A 6435-nucleotide genomic window follows, 5' to 3' on the forward strand; every position below is an offset into this window, starting at 1 on the left:
AAGATCACTGAGAGACTGATAGGGCCTCGATTAACGAAGAATTAAAGGAGAGTAATGTACTTAATGCAAATAAATATGGTTTATGGAAAATAGATCTTGTAAAACTAACCTGATATCTTTTTTTGATGAGATTACAACTTTGATTGATAAAGCTATTAGTGTTGACATAGTATGATTAGACTTCTGTAAGGCATTTGACTTGGTACTGCATGACATTTTGATTAAAACACTAGAACAATATAAAAATAAAATGGCATATATTAAATGGATTAAATGCTGTCTAACTGATAGATCTCAAAATGTAACTGTAAAACAGGGAATCATCATGAAGCGGGTCTGTTTCCAGCGCTGTCCGGCAGAGATCAGGTCTTGGCTCTATGCTGTTTAAAATATTTATCAATGGCCTGGAAGAAAATATAAAATTCTCACTGATAGTGTTTGCAGATAACATAAAAATTAGTGAAGTGGTAAATAATGAAGAGGACAGGTCACTGATTCAGATCAATCTGGATAACTTGGTTAACTGGGCACAGGCAAACAATATTCACTTTAATATGGCTATACATAAATGTCTACATCTAGGATGAAATAATGTAGCTCATAGTTACAGGACAGGTGACTCTATCCTGGGAAGTAGTGACTCTGAAAAAGATTTGGCAGTCGTGGTGGATAATCAGACTCAAACTCAACCTTAGCCTTCAACATAAGCTCCCAGTGCAACACTGTGGCCAAAAGAACTAACGCAAACCTGGGATACATAAATGGGAATTTTGAGTAATCACAGAGAGGTTATTTTACCTTTGTATTTGTAACATAGCAAATCATTCTTATGAAAAGAAAAACAAATTATTTCTTTCATTATTTAATTCTAAATGATGTCAGATAACATTGGGAGATTTGCGTGAAAACAAAAAATTGCAAGCATAGTCCATATTTTCTATTAAGTACATTTTATCTTCATCTTCTAGTTCAGGCCAAGTAAAGTATCTATGAACTCACCTCAGATTAAGATGGCTTGTAGTTCCTTTGGGGCATCTGGGTATTCCTGGTATACCAATCACTCAATGTCTCAAATCAGTTCTGCTAGAGATTTTTCATATAATCTAATACGGTATTTGAACAGCACAGTGGCCAGTTCTGTTTGATGTTCAACTCAAAAATGACTAGTTAATGCAGCTACTAATGCTTGGTAGTTCTTACTGTCTTTTTCCCGACAAATTGCTTAGCAAAATAAGTATCGTCCCTTTAGAGATGCAACAAGAGAGAGCACTTTCTGTTCCTTAGTCCAAAGGTTCTTTGACTTATTATTTTAAATTTGGCATAAGAAGAAGATTTCTATCATTCTTCTTCTGTAAAGCTGATATCAGCAAGGACATTTTCCTATTTCTTTTACAAAATGTCATGTCAAGATTTTTGATCATATAATCTTTCTAGATTTGAAATACTCATATTCTTTGCTTAGGCCCTGATCCTGCAAACACTTATACATCCATGTAACTTTATTCCCATGAGTAGTTCCATTAAAAACAATTAAACTACTTGGGAAGAATCAACCATGTGCATAAGTGTTTGCATGATTGATGCCTTATTGTCTGGATTATAAAGTGTTTGCAGTTTACACACAAATAAGTATAAAGGCTAGATCCAAAGCCAATTGACATCAATTAGTATCTTTCATCTGATGTGGGCAGTGAGTATCTTTCAACTGAAGGCATTGGATTGGGCCCCAAAAGAATTTTTAAAACACTGATCTTTGAGAGAAGCAGCCGTGTTAGTCTGTATCTGCAAAAAGAACAGGAGTACGTGGGGCACCTTAGAGACTAACAAATTTATTTGAGCATAAGCTTTATTTGAGCATAACCACAGACCACACAACAAAAACACTAACCCAGGAAACTATCCTTGCAACAAAGCCCGTTGCCAACTCTGTCCACATATCTGTTCAGGGGACACCTTCATAGGACCTAATCACATCAGCCACACTATCAGAGGCTCATTCACCTGCACTTCTACCAATGTGATCTATGCCATCATGTGCCAGCAATGCCCCTCTGCCATGTACATTGGCCAAACCGGACGGTCTCTACATAAAAGAATAAATGGACACAAATCAGATGTCAAGAATTATAACATTCAAAAACCGGTCGGAGAACACTTCAATCTCCCTGGTCACTCGATTACAGACATAAAAGTCACAATATTACAATAAAAAAACTTCAAAAACAGACTCCAACGAGAGACTGCTGAATTGGAATTAATTGGCAAAATGGACACCATTAAATTAGGCTTGAATAAAGACTGGGAGTGGATGGGTCATTACGCAAAGTAAAACTATTTCCCCATGTTTATTCCCCCCCACACACACTGTTCCTCACACCTTCTTGTCAACTGCTGCAAATGGATCATTTTGATTACCACTATAAAAAGTTTTTTTTCTCTCCTGCTGGTAATAGCTCACCTTAACTGATCACTTTCATTAGAGTGTGTATGGTAACACCCATTATTTCATGTTCTCTGTGTGTGTGTGTATATATATATATATATATATATATATATATTCCTACTGTATTCTCCACTGCATGCATCTGATGAAGTGGACTGTAGCCCACGAGAGCTTATGCTCAGATAAATTTGTTAGTCTCTAAGGTGCCACAAGTAATCCTGCCTTCAGTGCTCTACCAAGAGTTGGGTTTTTGAACAAAAGTTAGTCTTCTAAAGTCTTGGTAAGCTACATCTCAAAAAAAAATAGATGCTGTATAAATATTGTGACAGACCAGACTGGTTGGGTGTAGGAGTCTGGTAGAAGGAAAACACACTGGACACTAGATGAATAGTTTTGTTTCCTGAGTGACTAGGGCAGGGGCCTGAGCAGTCAGGAAGGTGTTAGAAACAAATAAGTCAGGCAGACTCCATAATATACGTGGAACCAATGAAGAACTGATTAGAAGCAATCAAGGGAAACAGGCTAATAGATAACCTGAAGCCCATTTAGAACCGCCTGGGACTAGTTTAAAAGGAGGCTCCTTCAGAGAGGCCGGCTGGTAGGAGCTGGGAGTAAGAAGGTATGTTGTGGGAAGACTGGGAGAAAGAAGATGCACAGTAAAAGACCTGGAAGAACAAGCGTCGTCAGGAGGGGAGAGAGGCTACATTGAGGGTTACAGAAAGCTTCTGAGGCAAGCCCTAACTGCCTAGAAGCACAGGACCCTCCCAAGGCAAAGCCGGAGCTCTGCCACAATATATGTTCAATTTATTTTAATCAAGCACTCTTGGGAATGTTGCATTTGTTGATTTTATGTATTACTGTTTGTTTTTCAGCTGTCTCTTCACTGCATTTTACCCATTATTTTTCTGGTAGTTCACATGATCTTGGTTAATGATCATTTGTGCTTTTATTTGATTCTATTTGGCTTGTATTCATTCCGTTGTTTGGTCATTGACTTCTTCTTGGCTCACTTTTACTTTCAGCACTCTTCAGTGACAATACTGTTTCTACCATTTGTACATAAACCAGAATCCTATTCTCAATAGCAATTCAATATTTGAGATTGTGCAAATTAGAGAAATCATGTTCACGTTTAGTTTCACTAGCAATAATTTCCATTATTGATTCAATATCAGTGAAGAAAAAAAATCCTTTATGGGACATTAATAGAACATTAAACAAACAAAACATATAGCTAATGTTGAATCTTTATCTCATACTTTATTCCTTATGATTTTCACTTCACCTTATCTCTGCTCCCCTCAGTCCCACTATGGAGTTAGTAGAACTCCATAGTTAAGGATGCAACCAGGCTGCCTTGATAATATTGATTTGGAACCCCTCTCAAGAAACAAAAATCATGCATTCAAACACTGATAATTAAGTCTGTTGGCAACTATTATCAGTTCTGAACATCTTGAGAAGAGTGAGTAGGTGTTTTTAAAGATGCTCAAAAATTTTCTGTTAGAATGAAATCTCAATGAAAAGCAAAAGATTCATTAAAGCAGTAGGCTGGAAAAATTTCATCAACATAACATTTCTACAAAAATTGTTTAAAAAAAGTTTGTAATACTTTTTCTAATGCTTCATCCAGAAGCCCATTAGCATCCCTGAAGTGGATTGTCTAGCTGGTTCAGGCTGCTCAGAAGTGAAGCTGTACTCATGCTGTTTTCTACAAGTTCCCCTGATGAACCCTTGCTCCATTATAGCACTGCCTTTCTCAGTTGTCCCACACAGGGGATATACTCAAATATACTAATCCCCTGCCCCAGTCTCCAAGACTGGTACCTCTCACTTCCACACACCCTCCAGTACCTTATTGTCTCACATTACCACCTGCCACACTCCTTTGCTCTGGCTGCCATAAGCCCTTCCCCCACCCATATCCTAAACTCTTTCCTCTGAGCACACAGCCCTACACCAAGCCCATGCTATGAAGAGTTTCCTGTGCAGTTAAACTATATGATTAATTTCATATGCCTTATCTCTAACATATAATACCCAAATGACTGCATCTCCCCAGCTAATTCCCTTTCACTTACAACATGCATATCCAATCCCTCAAAATCACACACACATGCACAACTTTAACTCCAACTGCCAAACTTTTCAGATATAACAGCAAATTGCAGACCTTGAAATAAAAAGTCCCGGCCATTCAAATGTATTGGTCATATGAGTGTTTTCCTAGGGAAAAGGGAATTTGTAAAGGTGAGGAGTTCAAATGTACTGAGAATCATAGCATGTGGGTAGTAAGTCATGTGAATCAGATCGTTCTGGATCTCAGTATTCATTAGCTGGTGATTTCCTTCATTTTTAGTGATTTAATTAAAGGAAATGGACAAGAGCAACTCTATATTAACACAGTTTTGAGTGTTGAAATTGGTACTATGATGTAATCAGCTATTTGCTTGTATGTAGCTTTAACTCACATTTCTCTTTGTAGTATTCTCTTACGCACGCATTCTCTTTTATATTCAATACCAAACCACAGCAACACAAATAAACCCAAGCAAACAAACCTGAAAAATGTAATTGATTAGTGCATTTGGCTCCCCAATGGACACCCAAGGCTAACCAACCAAAAGGACAATCCAATAGAAATTGAAATGCTTGGTAAAGTAACTCATTTGCAACAATGCCTCCAGCGGTGCTTGAATCCATATGGCAGAAGCTGCAGATAGTAGTACGTCTGTTTATTGATATATGAACTATATTACCATACAGAGTTGTAAATTTTGAAAAAAAAAAGTGAATATTGAAGTTACCTTGAAAAATACTTAAGCAGCTCCCTAAAGGATTAGCAGAAATCAGCGGCCTAACAGAAATGACAAGAAGTCAGCATAAGGATTCAGCTCACTAGCCATAAAAATCCCTCTAACTTAAAGGTGAAACAAAATACTTTTAGTTTAAAATGCTCATTTACAGAGTGGCTTAAAAAATAATTTGCCAATTTATGTACAGTTCCTAAATGGAGCTTACTGCCTGCTAGTAATTGGAGATGATGAAGAACACATACTCCTTTTCACACACCCCAAGAGATAAATTCCGAAAGGCATGGTGGCAAGTAACAGGCAGCAGAATGCTGCTTCAGAACTCGGAAGCATAGCAAGCACAGTTCTAGCCATCTGAATTGTTCCTTCCCATATATGGTCAACTGACTGCCACAAGCTTCCATTGTACACCTTTCCATCCCTCTGATCTGTCACTGAGTGGGAAGATAAAGGAGATAGATCTCCTTCCAGATATTGTCTCTTCCTGTCCCTCCACCCTCAGCATCACAAATCAAAGTTCTCAGCTGCCCAATTTCACTACATTTCAGTCCATGGTGTTTCCCAGTAGTTCTCTCCCTGTTAACTTTGAACTCTCAGAAAGGTTTCGGGTACATCTCCCAAGTCTGCCCCCAGCTGCCTGATGCTTTATATGCTGGGGAGAGGGAAGGTGAGAAAAGGTTTTTCTCCTTCCAGACCTCTCATTCAAAAGAAACCTGTCTTCTCTGTGATGTTGCACCCTATAATGCTTTATAGAAATATGCTTATGAGTGTAAATATGACATAACTGGAATATGTTTTATGCTAGATATGCCATGTAACTCTGTAAAAGTTATGATCTACTGAATATATTCATCCTATTTGTATACATGTATCATTTTTGTATTCAAAGTTATGAATATTGGCTATGTACTTGTTTGATTTTTAGTAATCTAAGTGAAGCATTTGGTCAGCTTCTTGAGAAAAGACTATTCTCAGTAAGTGCCCAATCAAGAAATCCTTAAACTGACAATGGACTTTGATAGATGCCAATCCATGTCTGAGCTTTCCTGGGAACTTTTGAGCTAATATGTGAGCCATGGCATCGGCCTGTAAAGAACTCAGTCATGCATGGACATGTGACTTGCCCATGTGACTCCAAAACTCCATCTTGTAGCTGTGATGCTGCATAGGAAAACACAA

At 37.8% G+C, this 6435-nt stretch overlaps 1 long non-coding RNA gene across 1 annotated transcript; it reads right to left on the reverse strand.

Moving 5' to 3' along the window:
• Positions 1-335: 335 nt before the first annotated feature.
• Positions 336-5528, reverse strand: LOC120403122. Its single transcript, XR_005597480.1, has 3 exons — positions 5465-5528; positions 5251-5300; positions 336-404 (listed from the first exon to the last, which is right to left on the reverse strand). It is a non-coding gene; the product is annotated as an uncharacterized LOC120403122 (long non-coding RNA).
• Positions 5529-6435: the final 907 nt, after the last annotated feature.

Source organism: Mauremys reevesii, linkage group 1 (assembly GCF_016161935.1).
Source record: "Mauremys reevesii isolate NIE-2019 linkage group 1, ASM1616193v1, whole genome shotgun sequence".
Lineage (NCBI taxonomy): Eukaryota > Metazoa > Chordata > Testudines > Geoemydidae > Mauremys > Mauremys reevesii.